The sequence below is a fragment of the Sapajus apella genome, unplaced genomic scaffold (assembly GCF_009761245.1).
Source record: "Sapajus apella isolate SASKATOON/1434 unplaced genomic scaffold, GSC_monkey_1.0 scaffold101, whole genome shotgun sequence".
NCBI classification, from domain to species: domain Eukaryota; kingdom Metazoa; phylum Chordata; class Mammalia; order Primates; family Cebidae; genus Sapajus; species Sapajus apella.
This window is the reverse complement of record NW_022437041.1, coordinates 6717544-6736009: the sequence shown is the minus strand read 5'-3', so window position 1 is coordinate 6736009 and position 18466 is coordinate 6717544. Positions and strand designations below refer to the sequence as shown.

At 41.2% G+C, this 18466-nt stretch overlaps 2 long non-coding RNA genes across 2 annotated transcripts; both read right to left on the bottom strand.

Moving 5' to 3' along the window:
* Window positions 1-3645: 3645 nt before the first annotated feature.
* LOC116536521 lies at window positions 3646-7104 on the bottom strand. Its single transcript, XR_004262684.1, has 2 exons — window positions 6630-7104; window positions 3646-5433 (listed from the first exon to the last, which is right to left on the bottom strand). It is a non-coding gene; the product is annotated as an uncharacterized LOC116536521 (long non-coding RNA).
* A 1544-nt stretch (window positions 7105-8648) lies between these two features.
* LOC116536520 lies at window positions 8649-17909 on the bottom strand. Its single transcript, XR_004262683.1, has 3 exons — window positions 17366-17909; window positions 11558-11563; window positions 8649-8659 (listed from the first exon to the last, which is right to left on the bottom strand). It is a non-coding gene; the product is annotated as an uncharacterized LOC116536520 (long non-coding RNA).
* Between the last annotated feature and the right edge of the window lie 557 nt (window positions 17910-18466).

Sequence of the window (18466 nt, the reverse complement as noted above, 5' to 3'; positions counted from 1 at the left end):
CAAGAGTGCCATTTTGGGTAGGTTACGTTTGAGAGAACTTTTAGATACCCAAATGAAGGGGAGTAGGAAGTTGGATATGTAAGTTTGAGGCTTGGATACATAAGTCTGAGATTCAGGACTGGGGTTTGGATACATAAGTCTGAGAACTGATCACCGGATGTAGAAACATGGAGGCTGTCCTCAAGAGTGGGCTCAGGGGAATTTTATGCAAAAGCCTAAAAAGTGGGCTCAAATGAGAATGTGACAAGAGATTGCTGAGAGAAATTAAAGACCTAAATAAGTGGATATACCATGTTCATGAATTGAAATACCAATATTTTTAAGTTTTCTATTCTCCACAAACTGATCTATAGATTCAACACCATCCCAGTTATAATCTCATCCAACTTTTTTGTACAAATTGATAATCTCATTCTAAAATGTGTATAGAAAGTTAAAGTATTTAGACTATCCAGAGCAATCATAAAAAATAAAACCAAAGTTGGGGGACTTCACACTACCTGACTTCCAAACATCATACTAAGTCTACAGTAATCAGGATAGTGTGGTACTAGGACAGGATCAACAAATAGATCAATGAGACATAATAGAGAGCTCAGAAATAGACTCACACTTACATGCTCATTCAATTTTCATGAAGGTGGCAGAAAAATCCAACAGAGAAAAAAATGACTTATTAACAAATGATGCTAAAATAACTAAATATCTACATAGCAAAAATAAATAAGTCTCAACCCTGACCTCACACCATACTCAAAAACTGAGATGGATCATAGACATAAATGTAAAAACTAAAATTATAAAGCTTTTAGATATGGCTCAGAAAGCAATCAACATAAAAGGAAAAAATAGGCAACTTTTAAAATTTCTGTTCATTGAAAGGCACCGTTTAAAAAATAAATAGGAAAGCCACAGCCTGGGAGAAAATATGTGCAAATCATATATCTGACAAAGAACTAATATTTTCAAATACATCATGAATGCCTACAATTTGATAAAACTGAGCAAAAGATTTACCGGACATCAACAAAGGGAGATAGACTAGTGACAATAAGCACATGAAAAAGTGCTCAATGTTAATATCCATCAAGGAAATTTAAGAAACGCACAATGAGGTACTGCTACATCCCCACTAGAACAAGTGAACGTTAAAAAGACCATCAAACCCAAATGCTGGCAAGGATGCAGAGAGAGCACAACCCTCATTCACCATGGGTCAGAGTGTAAAACTACATTCACCATGGGTGGGGGTAAAACTACAACAAACTTAGAAAAAATTCTAGCCATTGCTTATAAAACTAAATATACACACCTATCATATGGCCCAGTCATTTCATTCCGAAGTATTTATCGAAGAGAAAAGAAAACACAGCCACAAAAAGATGTATTCATGATAATCAAAACCTGGAAGCCACTCGGGCATCCAGCCGTAAAAAAAAGAATAAACAGCCTGTTGTATAATCAAACAACAAATGATACTTAGCAGCTCAGAAAGGAATGGATTCACTCAGAAAGGAATGAATTACTGATATACATGGTATGAAAACATCTCAGAAACATTACGTGGAGTAAAAAAAGCCTTACATGAAAGAATACATATACTGTATGATTCAATTTTGATAATCTTCTAGAAAGGCAAAAATAACATATGGTGGGGAAAAAAATCAAAACAGTGGTTGCCTCTGGCAGAGTATAAGAGGATGGTTTGGGGGCGAATTGGGAAGGAACATGAGGGAACTTTCTGTGGCAATGGTCGTATTCTGTACCTTGAAAAGGGTTTGGATTGCAGAGGTGGTACATGTATTTTCAGAACTCTGAATGGTACACTAAAGATAGGAGCATTTCAGTGTACAGCATTGATCGACTTACGGCCTATGCAACTTACGACCATTTGACTTTACGACCACAATCGCTAGCCACAACTGCTCCGGGTCTGGCAACGCAAACGTTGCCCAGCTGGGCGTACGACAGTGTGGACCAGCTTCCGGCAGCACTACCATCTCCACGTGCATATAGCCTACTCAACTTACGACCAAATCGTGTTACGACCGGTCTGTCAGAACCAATCGTGGTCGTAAGTGGAGCACTAGCTGTATATACATTTTACTTCAAAAGAGAACTAGAAACAAACAGGGAAGCAAATGAATCATATGTACACTGAAATGTTTAGCAGTGAGTGTACTGATGCCTGCAACTTACTTTAAAATGTATCTAAAACATAAATTGAATGGACAAAAGGATAAAGCGATAGATGGGTGAGAAGACGTGTATTCAAGCAATAAAGCAAACTTGATTGTAGAATCTAGGTAGTGGTTTATGGGTGTTTACCTTAAAATTCTTTCAACTTTCCTGCATGTTTGAAACATTTATAAGATACTGTTAGAAGAGAGTGTGGGGTACGGAATTGGAGACAGTGAGAACAGACTGATAACTTATCAGAGTTTTGCTTTGAAGAGGAACAAAGATATGAGGCAAATCCGGAGGGAGATAAAGAATTAAGAGGAGGTATTTGCAAAGAAGGGAGACATTATAGGATGTTTGAATAAGAATGATCCTGTAAAAAGAGGAACTTTAATGAAGCTAGTGGGCAGATGCTGTGGAAGCAGAGTTCTGAGCAGGCGAGAGCAACAGATCGGGTACACTGGGGTGCAACGGACCTCAACCAGGAGGACGCCTATGTGTCCATGATAAAGAGAAAGGGATGGGGGACAGATGATGGATGGATGCAGGAGGATATGGGAGCTGGGAAACTGCTTTTAGTTTCTAGGAAACTATTTCCTATTTACTAGGAAACGCAGTAGGGTTGCCAGAGAGGGCTGAGTGTCAGCAGAGGCAGGGATGGAAGGCAGGGTGATTAATTTAATGTCATCAGAGTGGTGCGTGTGTGTTTTCCAGGTGTGCTCCGTTGTTTGGAAGAAAGTGCAGAGTTATGCCCAAATATCCCTGATTTTAACCAGGGTTGTGTTTTGCAGGAGAGTAGGATAGAAAGAGGAGGGAGGCAAGTAGAGTAACCACCACGGCGGACCAAGGAGATAAGGTGATAAAGTGGAACGTTAGACTGACTACACAGGGCATTGATGGAAAGCAAAACGGTCGTGGAGTCAGAGGAGTGGACATAAAGTTGTTGGTCTGAGGATATCAGAAGACAGAGCAGAAAAGTTGGCAGATGTTAGAGCTGAGATTTAGATCCAAACGTCTGACTCCTGTTTTTATTTTATTGATTGAAACAGGGTTTGTTTGCTTGCTTGCTCATTTATTTATTTATTGAGACAGGGTCTCGCCCTGTCACCCAGGCTGGAGTGCAGTGGTGCACTCATGGTTCACTACAACCTCTGCCTCTTGGGGTCTAGTGACTCTCCCACCTCAGCCTCCCAAGTAGCTGGGAGACTACAGGCACGCACTGTCACACTCTGCTAGTTTTTGTATTAATGTTTTTGTAGAGATGGAGTCTCCCTATGTTGACCAGGCTGGTCTCAAATTCCTGGCTCAAGTGATCTGCCTGCCTCATGCTACCAAGTGCTAGGATTACAGGCGTGAGGCACTGCACCGCCCCACCCTCTGAACTGGAACACTCTCCAGCACTTTCAGGACTCTTGGCCTACACTCTCTGTGTTTGGACAACATGTGTACCCATTTGGTCTTTTCAAGACCCGTGGGTATTATTTGACTTCATAGTCTTAAAAATAATTTCTATGGAAGTGTTTTTCGTTCATAGAATGGAAAATATAAGACATAAAGAGCTGGCGTACTTTTTTAAACACTTCATCCAATTGGCTATCAGAGAAAAATGGATCCTCCTGTCTCAGCACATCTCTTTGTGTCTTACAGTTCTCATTCCTAAAAAGAACATGTTGCTACTTGGAACAAAACAAATACCACATTTGGAGGATCTGAAGAAACTAGACTCAAAGTAATTATTTCAACAGAATTTATTTTAAAAACATGTAAGCACTAAGTCAGCTCACTCTCAGAAGGAAAAGACAATACCACACTTTCAAAAATTCATAATTTTAGAGGGACCGCTAATTATGTATCTAAAAAACCATTTGAATAACATTTAAGCAGTCAGGGAAAATGTCCACATTCCCTAGCCTGGCCATCCACTTTTAAAGTCCAGTCTCGTATCATTCCCCTGCACACGTGCCATGTCCCAGGAAAATGTTAGCCCCATTCTTCCCAAAGAATGTCTCACCTCCGAGCCTTTCTCTTGCTGTTCCCTCCCTTGGATCACCACCACCGAAACCTACCCAATCTTGCCCAAGGATGTCCTATTGTCCTCCAGGCTCCAGCTCAACAGGCTCCAAGCCAGACAGTGACCACACTCTCGAACAACCAAAGCTCTTCACCTGCCACACATAAGGCATCTGTCACTTTGTATCTGGTATCATAGCTACTTATAGACAGCGAATAGCTCTAGAACCTTCCACCTTAGAATCATCTAATACTTGAATCTGGATCTCCATATTTACCTACCACTGTAGTGGACACCTCACATAGTGCCCAGCATATTATAGTCAATTAACAGCTAATAACATACGAACATATACTTTAGAGGGAATCATAAGGAAAAGTTAAATACGATGTTAGGCATACCTATGTTAAACTCGGCATTCTGTGTCTGAAGTACAGACACAGTACTACAGGAATACTATAGTAACTCCTGGAAAGATCCAGATTTTGTTGTGGAACACTGCCAAAGTATCCTTCAAAATGTTTACCCCAATTTCAATACTTGTCATAAGGTTGGAAGGGAGCCCCGATCTCAGCAATGTATATCTTACCTCTATTCTGTTCCCTATTCCAACAGAATACAGTATGAATTACGAATATGAGCCACATATATAATTTTAAATGTCTCGTAGCCACATCAAAAGTACAATAAAATAGGTGAAAATAATTTAATGAGTTTCTTTAACCTAATTTATCCAAAATACTGTGTAATGTTAAAATGTGATCCACACAAAAATTATTAATGAGATATTTTACATTTCTTGTGTGCTAGGAAATCCAGTGTCTATTTTACACTTAGAACACATTTCAACTTGGACAGGCCACATTTCAATTCTCAAATAACCACATGTGGCTAGGGGACATCACACTGGACAGTACAGGTCTAGAACGTCCCTGGGGCTAGAGGCTGCTTCTTTCAGCCTCGTACTCCCCACAGTGATTTACCCATTAAATGAGATTAAATGCAACAAGCATGTAAAACACCAAAGTGTTAAAGAACTGAACAGTGCCTACCACACAGGAGGGGTTCAATAGCGGCAGCTTGTTTTCCTTCACATGCAGCAGACCCTCAATAAATGTCTCTTGGGTTGAATTTCCAAACTGGAAACAGTATGTAGGAGTACGGCCGTCAGGCTCCCTTTATTCTGCTCAGTGCTCTCCAGACTATCTTGTCACCTCAATGTAGGTTCATGGCAGATTTTCCTGGCAGAAGAATAGTTACCCACCAATAAACTATTCCAACTATTTGGAAGTAACACTTTCTCAGAATAATTAACTATTATTCTGGTCTTCATCAGTCCCCCAGTGGATCTGATTTTCGGCCAACCTGTAGGGTTTGTTCATCCCTGGCTGAACTAATGAAAGTGAATTTCTGAGTCCAGGAAGATAAAGAAAAGATCCAGTAAGACTGTCTTTCTAAACAAAGCAGCAGCCACCTCCAAGTCCATCTGGAAATGGCTGGTTAGACTGATTCCGCATTATAGAATCCTGTCTGCCCAGAGCCAGGGAGAAATGTAGCAAGCGAGATGTCTAAGCAAATACTTGGATATCCAAAGTATTAGATGTAATTATCCTAATTTCAAAGAATTAGACAGAATAAAGAATTAGAAACACTAAGATATTTTTATCATAATTGAATTCTGCTTGAGGGCTCAAACAGCATTTCAGAATTTCTTTTGCTCAAAGCAACATTACTCTTCAGGATGGTGTCATAAAATCTGTAATTTAAGCTTCCATGTCGGTTGAACTTCAGTGTAGTTTAATTACTTATTCAAAATACGAACCAACAAGTGTTTATTTTATATATAACAACAAAATATCTCATCTGGCAAAACTGCAACTAGACTAGGTAACATAGGAATTTCCTTATGAATTCTTATCTCTTATGCAAACATTCCGGCCAATCAAAGAGATCTTTCAATACACGCAATGCCTCCCTAGTGACACCTCATGCTAACTCCCTTCACAGTAAGTTATCACTGCTTTAAACCTTCCAGTCTCTGTGCATCCATTCCCTGTTAGATTCCTTCTAGAATCTCTCAGCTCATCCAGCCAGCCATTCATTAAACAAATATTATTGAGTTCATATCTATAGCAGAGTGCTAGGCACCCAGCACACAACAGAGAGTCAATGAAATATGGTCCCTGTTCTGAAAAGCTTACAGTTGAATTCTCCTGCCAATCACTGCCCATTCTGCTTGTCCACCTCTGGCCCCTTCTGTCTCTCAGGTTGCAGGCCTGTGCCGAAGTACCAGCTAACAGGCCCCTGGCCAGGGTTTTACTGAGTCTGTATGGTACATTAGATGTCTGTAGGGCATGGTCATCTCTGCTCCACACAGGCCTACTTTCTGGATCCGTAATGTTGGAATAGACTAATGGCCTTGAGTATTTTCTCTTACATTTTTTGTGATCAAATTACTTTCCCTCTGCAATGCCTTCTTTGGTTTTTTCATTAATATCTCCGTGTCCCCAAGTGGCTGATGGTTCTCTCGCGTTGCAAGAGTTGACTGTACAAAATGCAGCACCCAAGAACTTGATGACCATATTATCAACCTAGGAGAAAATGTTATGGATTTGTGCACCAGGAATCTAAAATATATTTGCATATTTTATAACTCATTTGAATGTCACCATTCCCAGAAAATAAAATTCAGGCCATTTTTCCCTTGTTAATTTTCATGGTACGGTGTGGTGTGTGTACGTGCACTGGGGGCATGGTAAAAATGAGGAAGGCTGATGCAAGTTAAAGAATAGCCACCTTCTATGGAGCAGCAAGCATATTATCTCTGAATTCTCAGAGATATTTTGAGACTTTAGGAAAAGAAAATATTTTTCCCTGATAATGAAATTTAAATATTACTAGAACCAACTTGGTTTTTAAAAAGGGAACAAAAATATTTTGTTAAAAAAAAAAAATAGTACGATTATCAGCCTCGAGAACAAAATTTGGCCAGGCACAGTGGCTCACACCTGTAATCTCAACACTTTGGGAGACCAAGGCTGGTGGATCATCTGAGGTCAGAAGCTCGAGACCAAGCTGGCCAACATGGCGAAACCTTGTCTCTACTAAAAATATAAAAATTAGCCCAGCATGGTGGTGGATGCCTATAATCCCAGCTGCTCCAGAAGATCGCTTGAACCTGGGAGGTAGAGGTTGCAGTGAGGTGGTGCCATGGCATTCCAGCCTGGGTGACAAGAACAAAGATCTGTCTCAAAAAAAAAGAAGAAGAAGAAGAAAGAAGAAGAAAGAAGAAGAAAGAAGAAGAAGAAGAAGGGGAGGAGGAGGAGGAGGAAGAGGAAGAAGAAGAAGAAGAAAATTAACTTTTGTGTTTGGGAGTGTATCTGCATTTTTTTTTTTTTTTAAAGACTGAAAGGAGGCTTTCTGGGCTGGTAAACTGATGAGGTAAATGACAGTGAGAAACAGGTTTATCAGTTTACCAACTGCTGAGAAAAACAAGGCAGGTTCACAAGGTAACAACAATACGGAGGAGATAGAAATGAATTTTTTCTTAAAGCATAGGATTCCTGGATTACTCATATACCTGCATTCATTCAGTTAGTGCTTCAATAACCCCAGCAGTTTGCCTCTGGTTTTCTAATATCCCATCTCTCTATTAGCTTCCCAAGTAAAAACGCAAGCCAAGAGACCATATAACAACAAATAAGATAACAAACTTTTATTACACATTTGTGGAACTATTCTAAAAACTTTTCATGTTTCCTGAACACTAATCCAGGAAAGTGCTGTCAAGATGATGACGAAACTCAGTTTATTCCTGGACAAAAGAGCTTTGACACATCTGCTTGTGGTTATCTACATTTACAAAAACACATCACTATCATCAATGGCTTAAGACAAAGACATTTATTAAGTTCTGTCTATATGTAGCACTTCAACTGCCAACTCTGATCATTTGTTTGAGCTTCGATTCTCTGCTGTCATGAGAGGAGCTGGTTTGCATCTGTGAATGAGACTGTTTATTTGAATTGTATTCGTTTACTCCAGTATCTACTGCGTGACCACCCGCGCTATGCACTCTGCTAGGCACTGAGAATCTGATGATGAATCAGACAGACATTGTCCTCAAAAAGCTGGCAAACTCATGAAGGAGGCCAGTCTACATGGCTCTGACAAAACTCTACTGTGCACAAACTGTGCAAACACAGAGGAACAGAAATAATTCAGCATGCTGGGAAAATGGTGCTCAGGGCAGACTCCTCCAATGCACAGGATGTTTCTATCTATAAACAGACACGGGAGGAGGGGCATCCTATTCAAAGAGCCCCAAAGGAGAAAAGCACATGGCACTGAAAAGCCTGCAGAGGGTGTGGGAGGAAGATGTATCTATGTATATTGGAAGGCTGGAAATAAAGGTGAAAAAATGCATGGCACCCACATTGAGCAGGGTCTTGAATGCCACTCTGAGATCTATAATAGATCTACTCTTGGGTGATGGGATGTGCACAGAAGGATTTAAGCTGTAGAATAATGTAATCTAATTTGTGCTTCAGAAAGATTGCTCTGTAAACCTGGGGACACAGAGTCAGCAGTATTCCTCGGATAACAGCCCCTTTGGGGAGTGGCCACAGTGGAAATATCTGTATACAGAAGACAAAAAAAGGTACAAATGAGAAAAAAATATTTGTGCTATTAGAAGCTTGGACACCTTTTCATTCATTTTAAAAGTAAATTTTTTATATTATACTTTAATTTCTAGGGTACATGTGCAGATCTTGCAGGATTGTTACATAGGTATACACTTGCCATCGTGGTTTGCTGCCTCCATCCCCCTGTCCCCTAAATTAGGTATTTCTCCTAATGTTATCCCTCCCCAATCTCCCCACCCCCACTATCCCTCTCCTAGCCTCCCATCTGCAACAGACCCCAGTGTGTGATGTTCCCCTCCCTGTGTCCATGTGTTCTTATTGTTCAACACCCACCTATGAGTGAAAACATGTGGTGTTTGGTTTCCTGTTCTTGTGTCAGTTTGCTGAGAATGATGGTTTCCAGATTCATCCATGTCCCTATAAAGAACACAAACTTATCCTTTTTTATGGCTGCTTAGTATTCCAGGGTGTATATGTGCCACATTTCCTTTGTCCAGTCTAACATTGATGGGCATTTGAGTTGGTTCCAGGTCTTCGCTATTGTAAAACATGCTGCAATGAACATACATGTGCATGTGTCTTTATAATAGAAAAATTTATAATCCTTTGGGTATATATCCAGTAATGAGATTGCTGGATCAAATGGTATTTCTATTTCTAGGACCTTGAGGAATCGCCACACTGTCTTCCATAATGGTTGAATTAATTTACACTCCCACCAACAGTGTAAAAGCGTTCCTATTTCTCCACATCCTCTCCAGCATCTGTTGTCTCCAGATTTTTTAATGAACGCCATTCTAACTGGCGTGAGATGGTATCTCAATGTGGTTTTGATTTGCATTTCTCTAATGACCAGTGATGATGAGCACTTTTTTATATGTTTCTTGGCCTCATAAATGTCTTCTTTTGAAAAGTGTCTGTAAATTTTAAGTGCTACTAACTTTGATGAGTTCACAGTAGCTGATGACCCTCAAATTCTTCACTAACTCTTCACTATCTGTAACAGAGGAGAACAAAGCGGAAAACAAAATGCATTAATACCAGTTCCTGATTTTAGCCAATAATGATGACTCACCTGCTGCCAATATCAGAATGAAGAAATACTGTTGTTTTTACCTAGGTCTCTCTCTACATTACTACTAAATAATAGTATGTGATGTGGCTGGGCTGAACTACATTGCCCAGAATTCCCTTTCTTGTAGGCGTCCACTTAGGGTGAAAGGATATTGTCTCCTGAGAGTTGAACAAAGAAAAGAGACACGGGTGTACACACGTGCCTTTACCCAGTTATTCAATTAAATACTAACCTACTGCTGCTGTGAAGGGATTTTTGCAGATGTAAGATATCGAATCAGTTGATTTTAGTTAGTCAAAAGGAAGATTATCCCGAGTAGAACTGATGTAATTACCCTGAGTAGGCTGAGTCCTTTAAAAGAGGGCTTAGGCCCTCCCTGGCTTCAGAGACTCCAAGCCTCAGCTCCACGCACCCGGCTCCAGCCTGCTCCACTAGCCTGCCTGCTTGCCCTGTGGATTTCAAGCATGCTTAGCCAGTCCCACAACTGAGTAAGCCAATTCCTTGTAATAAATCCCTTAATATGTGTAATCTGCTAAGTCTGCACCTCCGGGAAACGCTGACTGATTCGTGATGTTAGTTATTACCGTTGAAAGGACACAGAGGAAGACCTCTTGGCATGGAATCATCCAGAAAAGTCACTAAACAATCTCACTGTTGTACGAGCACTCTCCCAATCTCTTGCAGTACTGGTCAGGACAAGAGAAGATTGTGAGTTAATTTTTCAAAAAATGAGATTTATGAGAATTTAGAGGTGCACAGTGAGGTGTGGCTATGCTACTCAGCTCTAGCCAATGAGATGTCGTTGGGAGTATTGGAAATTATGAGGCAGGACCTGCAAAGGGAGGTGGCATGCCCCTCTTCCCTCATTCTCTGTCTGTAATGTAAATGTGATGTTAAGGGCCCCAGCAGCCATATCAGACAAGGGCCACATCCTGGAGGTGGCAGATTGGAGAGCTCTAGAGACTGATGACTTGTAGAGCCATCATGCCAGCTCCTAACAGATGTTTCCGGACTGCTTCAACATGACGGATAAAGCCACTACCTGGGAGCTCTGATACTTGCAGTGAAACACAATTCCTAATTGATACAAGAATTGTTCTCTTTAGTCTTCCTATTCCCTTAGCAGTAGCCTTCCACATCTAAGTTGCTACACTATCAGGGATCGCTGTATTGCATTTCCCTGCTATGTACATGGGACATGTTAAGTGTTTAAGAGGATTAGAGGAGACAGCCACAGTAAAAGCTTTTTCGTACTTCTCCATGTTTCTATGTTTTGGCAAAAGAATATGAGAAATTTTCATAGTCTGCAATAAGTGCTTTCACAAAGCCACAAACTTTAATTCCCATGGAATAGAATTTCATATGGCAAGCCTGTGATTACATCCAAATCCACTTATTCAACAGATTTGTTATGAAAAAAAAAAAAAAAAAAAAAAAAAAAACTCGCTCTCCTATCTCTTTAGATAGGCTCTGTCTTTTCACGTTGGAGTCATCTAAATTTCCCCAAACCAGCAACCCTTGCACATGTCTGGGGTATATTTTTTTGCTGAATGCAAACCACATGGTCATTTCAAAGCCTGTAAATTCAGTTCAGAAGCACTGGGCTTTCTGGATGCTCGTGAACATAACCATCAAGAGTGACACACATTTCTAGCAGTAACCTTGCCAGCTCCAGCTCTGCTGTGTGTCTGTATCACAGTGAAAAACTGCCTGATACACTAGGCAGCTGACATGTGGAGGGAAAAACAATATCAGGCTTGTGACCAAGGGGAAAATGAAGTGATTAATAAGGAAAACACAACAAGAAACATCAAACAGGAAAAAGGTGACACTTCCCAGGCCTTTAGCTTCAAGTAAATTTTTCTCCTCACACTGATTATAAAAGGCTGGATCGAAGTATTGGCATGATATAAAAGTGTCAGATGTCTTCCTCACCCAGGGTCATTCATGATACTGAAGAGTCTTTGACTGTTTTTTGGTTTTTGGTTTTTTTTCAAAGGGAGGATGGGAGGTGAGGTTAACATAATTATAACCCTGAATAGATAAACTCGGGAAACTATAAACATAAACGCAATGGGCCAGAGTGTTCCCTGTGTGAGTCACCACTGCTGTGCCCTAGCTCCTTTGTTCATGCCATTTCCTTCCTTTCAGAGGTCCCTGAGCATTCCTCTCTGGCTGGCCTGGCTCCCTTTCCCAACACCATCTGTTAAACACTGGTGTTCTTGGGCGTCTGAACAAGTTACTTGTAGACTGTGTCTCCTCATTCTACATCATCACAGGAGGGGAGTCTCATAGACATTCATCCATACCCACAGCTTTACTCCCAATGCCACCATTCCTTCCTTCTTTCTCCTGAAGGCCCAGCGCCTGCTGAACTGCCCCACAAGTACCACTTATTCAACAGATTTGTTCAACAGAAATATCATCAAGTCCCAAACTGAACACAGCCATGCTTTCCTACCTTGCATCAAAATTCCACCCTCTTTCCCTGTCTCACAGCCCAGCCACATAGGCACCCTGTACCTCCATTACTGGCCCCATCATGTACCCAGGGGCCACTTCCGCCCTCTTATCTATTCCACCTTATTTCACCTACTAAGAGTAGTGGGGGCTGGATGGCCCCAAATGAGATTCCTGCATTCTGGGAATACAGATGGATCAGGGCCCCCCGGCCGTCCATCAGGCATTCAGTACTGCACCGGCTGATCTGCAAGGTGAGAAAGGGGGCCCTCAGGCACAAAGGTCTCTCTGAGCAAAGCAGGGGGTAAACCAGGAGAAGGAAGAGGACCCGTTTCCCTGCCCAGCGCCAGACTAGCTGAGGCTGATGGAGCAAGCAGCACAGGAAGAAGTGGAGAGGACTGTCTTTCCCCCTGCCTCTGTGAGTCACAGAAAAACACAGTAACCTCAGGCTCCTGGTGACAAAGGGAGTCAAAGACATTTCTGCAGTGCACGTACCAGGTTCCAGCATCTTTCTAGAGCTCTGCCCCCCATCCCCCAGATCTGCAAACTTGAAAAAACAGGGCGTGGCGTGTGACTCCCCTTGGCATAAATCCTCTTCAGGAGGTCACCAGCTATGGCTGAGGTGACGCCTCACCCACAAAGCCCTTTGGTCCATGGTAATCAACAAGGAAACCAAAGCATAAGACCCCCCAAGGGAGTGGGGCTGTCAACATACATGTGAGGCAATACCAAGACACCACCAGGAATACCTGGAGGAGACTTTCATTAAAGGTCCTACAGATCCACATGGAAACACAAACCAGTGAAATCTGCATGAGCTCCACTGACCAGACATCATGTGAACCCTCACGCCAGCAGGGTCTGAAGATATTTCATAATCTGTCTCCTACTTTTGACTCCGACTATAGCTCCCCTACAAAACATTTCTACAGATTGCTATCAAGGTCATCTTCCAAAATTATAACTCCAGTGGTGTTCTGGGCTGGCTCATACAGGCTCCTGAGAGCAGACTGGGAAATTTTCAGCAAGATTGGAAAATTTTCAGCAATTTTGCCAGTCAGTGGTTAAATACAGCAATAATTTATTAAAAATTAAATTATATAAACTTATAATAAAATAAATTGTATTAAAGTTCTCAATTTATCACTTCTTTATTACTGTTCTACATTTTAATAATATCTATTGTCTTGACATTACCTATGCCTATTTTATCTGTAGTGCAGTCCCCTCTGATCTGTGGTTTCATGTAACTAAAATTTCAGTTACCCACAGTCAACCATGGTCCAAAAATACTGCATCACTACTTTTGCAATTTGTATCCATTATTAAGTAAAATACAGTTACTTGAACATAAGCGCTGTGTTACTGATACCATCAAAGTTAATCTGATAACTACCAAGAGATGGCTACCAAGTGACTAGCAATCCTGGCAGGAAGGAATGGGGAGTACAAGATTTCATCACACCACTCAGAAAGGTACACAACATACAGCGTGACTTGTTTATTTCTGGCGTTTTCCATTTACGCCACAATGCCTAGGCCGTTCACCTCACTTCATCTTCTCACACAGGTATTTTATCATCTCACACCATGACAAGAAGGGAGACTACAGTACAATAAGCTATTCTGAGAGAGAGAGAAAGAGAGATCACATTCAAATAACTTTTTGTTTGAGACAGAGTCTCGCTCTGTCACCCAGGCTGGAGTGCAGTGGTGCGATCTTGGCTCATTGCAACCTCTGCTTCCCGGGTTCAAGCAATTCTCCTGCCTCAGACCCTCAGTAGCTGGGACTACAGGCGCACCCGGTCACGTCCAGCTAGTTTCTTTTGTATTTTAGCAGAGACAGGCTTTCACCCTGTTGCCCAGGCTGGTCACGAACTCCTAAGCTCAGGCAATCCACCCACTGCGGCCTCCCAAAGTGCTGGGATTACAGGCGTGAGCCACCGCACCCAGCCTCACGTAACTTTTATTACAGTATATCATTATATCTGTTCTATTTTATTAATTATTGTTAATCTCTTACTGTACCTAATTCATACATTAAATTGTATCATAGGTACGTCTATATAAAAAAATAACACCATGTGTATAGGGTTCAGTACTATTTGAGGTGTCAGGCCTTCACTGGGGGTCTCAGAGCATGTCCTTCTTGGCTGAGGGCAGACTACTGATGTGAAAAGACTGTATAACGTTGTGTTGTGCTGCTACTGTGCCTCTCCTCCCAATTCCCTGTCACTTGATATTGGCCATGATAAGGATCGTTTCATTCTGAAATTGACAAACACTATAATCACATCGTTTTTGTTTTGTTAATTGTCCAGGCTGAAGAATGTGACAGAGAAAATGTTAATGAAATGTGTGCTGCTTGTCGTAGTTATATAGTGAATGAAACAAAAAAAGGAGGAAATATTCTTCTAGTATTAAAAACATACTGGCCCATTCATAAAGATGTTTCACCAACAAGTAAAGTTCTGAGATACAGCTTTGCTGCTTTTACTTTCAACCTAATAATGTCAAAAGAAAACATCAATATGCTCTTTCATCAATTGTAACCATAGCTAGGCTGTGGATACAAGAGTTCAACAAAAACCAGCAGAAATCTGTCTAAATCAATTAGCTAGATAGATGTAATGATACAGAGTATTGTATTACTACTTGTAAATTGTATGCTACACATCTTTCACATCAGTACAATTTATAATAGACACATGTCTATTATATGTACCTGCACACACATTTTCTGCAGAGCTGGTTGTTAAACACTTCCCACCACACCATTACATAATTCTGATTAGGTGTTCCTTTGTTTAAAAGCTCTCAGTAGCTCCCTGTGTTGGCCTCTTTTTATGCACTGCTTCAAAGCCTCTCAAACTTGCTTCTTATTCCTGCATTGCCGTTGCAGCCAGTTCCATGAAGAATTTAACCAGCTTCACGCAAGTGCAACCTGACAGGCCCACTCACCCCAAGACTCCTCTGTTGCTGCTTCATGTGTCCCCCACGGGAACCTGGCAGTCATACATGTGCAATCCAGAAGTATAATGTGCCTTTATTCAATGGGAGACAAGAAACATGGCTAAAACCCTCTCCCTTTTTTCCTCTACATAAACTGTACTGAGTGTATTTCATAGAACTTCTCAGATGATCTCTTGGAATAAAGCAAACAGCTCCCTATAGCAATGGCACCTCAGTAATGCCTCCTTGTATTACCTTTGCCTCCTTCCCTGGATGACTGTCCCTGGCCCTTCACCCCCGCTCCCTGGATGGCATTCCCAATGGCACCATCTGGTACAAATCTCTGCACAAGACACCACCTATCATCGTAGGATGGGTCCAGGCTCCCTAGGAGAAACGGCCCTCTGAAACAAGGCCTCCACCTGCCTTTCCTGCTTAATTTCCTAGCATGTCACACCTGATCACAAAGAACACGCATACTATTACCCATCTCTTATATTTTACTCTTCCTGTTCCCTCTGCTTAGAATTCTTCCCAGAAGGGTGTTCAGAGATTTCTGAAACTTTGTAGTTTAGTACAACCTCAATATTACAAAGGAGAAAATGGAGGCCCAGCATGAAAAGATCTGGCCCAAGATTTTCAATGGCTAATTTAGGATAGAGCTAAACACTGGCTACTTTTTATGGGCTTTTGCTTCCAGTCCCTAAAGTGTCCATAAATAACTCTACTCTAGTTCGGAGAGTCTACTGAACTAAACGTGTTTCCTCTTTCTATCTCCTAGGATATATGGACTTCCATTTCCCTTTAAACTATTACTTTATTGTCTGAGACATTGTCTCTTCCAAAAGAACAGATAGTAATTTACTCAATGATTCAATCCAATTCCTCAAACATTTGCTGGCCACTTTTTATAAGTATTTACGGTAAGTGCAGCGAGGAAGACAAAAATGAGTAAGGTGCCCCTTACCCAAAATGAGTTTATGATCCAGTGGGAAAGACAGCATTGTGTATAAATATCTCAATATGTGGTATAAGTATTATGATGTAAGAAGCAGCCAAAGAGATGTTTAAATTATCTGTTGTACTTATTTAAAATATATACATAGAAGGCCAGGCACAGTGGCTCACACCTGTAATCCTAGCACTTTGGGAGGCCGAGGTGGGTGGATCACCTGAGGTCAGGAGTTCAAGACCAGCCTGGCCATCATGGTGAAACCTCATCTTTAAAAATAAATAAATAAATAATATATACATAGTGCACATATAAAAAAAAAGTTCATATTCATAGTTTATAAAATGGGAGGAAGAGTAAGTCAACACAGTAAGAAAAGCACAGCAAAATGAAGAGCTCAGAAAGAAGACTATTTGCAGATATAACTATTTCAGAGCTAATGATTGTCATGGATCAACCAATCAACAAATATATGAGTGTCTGTTATATACAAGCCATTAATTTTTTGTACAGCTATGTTCTGTCATATTTCAGACAACCAACAACCCTCAAACCCTTAATTACAATTACAAAGAAACCTTTAAGAGTATCTAGTCCACTCCGCTCCTAAAGAAACCAAGTCCCAGAAGGTTTGTTTTCTATTCAACTATTTCTGAGAGATCCGGCCACCACCAACACTCTTCTCCAACAATTCAGACTTTGAATCCTTACTCTCCTTTGACCCTTCCCTCTCTCTCATTTTCAGGAACCAATCAACTACCAAATTCATGGCTTCTGCTGCAGACGTCTCACATGACTGTATCCCTCCCACCTTCATGCTCTTCTTCAGCCTATCCTTGCTCCTGGACTGGGCTGACTCAATAATTCTTAACTGATTCTCCCAAAATCACTCTTTCTCTTCCTATACCATCCATCAGAATGCCAGCACTGCCCTTCTTAAGCATAGCTCTGATCATGCTTTCACATTGCTTCCAAACTCCAAAAACCAAGAACATGTTCATTTAACTTTCCAGCTCTCTCATTCTCAATTCCACCTGTTCATGGTTGATCCTCCCTTCACACCAGCCTGCTCTCCACCTGTGCTAGACTACACTCTCCCTCCCAATAGGAGAGTGTCATCTCCAAAATGCCCTGCCCTACCTGCCAAGGCTATAAGATCCTGCTTAACCTTTCCCGCTTCCACTATGGCTTCTCCGATCTTCAGTTGTTCATTCATCTTTTGCCTTACTTTTCTACACCCGATTTCCCATTGCATGTTACTTGTACTTATTTTACAACATTTAATCTTTGAATTGTGTTTACTGATGTGTCAGCTAAACTATTAGATCAGGCCCAAACCAACAGCATCAGCATTATCTGAGAGCTTGTTAGAAATGCAAATTCTCTGCCCAGCCCAGACCTACTGAATCAGACACTCTAGGGTGAGGCCCAGGGCTCCGTGCTCTCCTGAGTCCTCCAGGGATTCTGGTATGCAGTAGAGTGTGAGAACCACTGCACTAGACCATAAATCCCCAGAGGACAGTTGCTCCCAGGATAGTTTCAGAGGCAAACTTAGAAGGTTGTCTTAAAAAAAAAAAAAAATACTGGACGGGCGTGGTGGCTCACGCCTATAATCCCAGCACTTTGGGAGGCTGAGGCAGGTGGATCACAAGGTCAAGAGATCGAGTCCATCCTGGTCAACATGGTGAAACCCCGTCTCTATCTACTAAAAATACAAAAAAAAATTAGGTGGCATGGTGGCATGTGCCTGTAGTCCCAGCTACTTGGGAGGCTGAGGCAGGAGAATTGCTTGAACCCAGGAAGCAGAGGTTGCGGTGAGCCGAGATCGTGCCATTGCACTCCAACCTTGGTAACAAGAGCAAAACTCCATCTCAGAAAAACAAAAAACAAACAAAAAAAATCCTACGGCATATTATGAACATTTTTCTTTCTTCTGAATATATATTTTAAGCAGCTTTTGACCAAAATATGTGCAAATATCTTAATAATATGAAAAAAGCTGGCATGTATTGATGTGAATGAAGTTTTCAAAGTTCTCACTTATTTATTTTGGGCCTCCTATTTAAAACTGACTGAAGTCCGCTAAATTCTTTGAGGGTTTATTTTTTTTCCCCTCAATTTCAGAATTTTTTAGAGGCTTATTACTCTCTGAGTGCCATTTTTCCTTACAAGTTTCATGATGGCTGCCA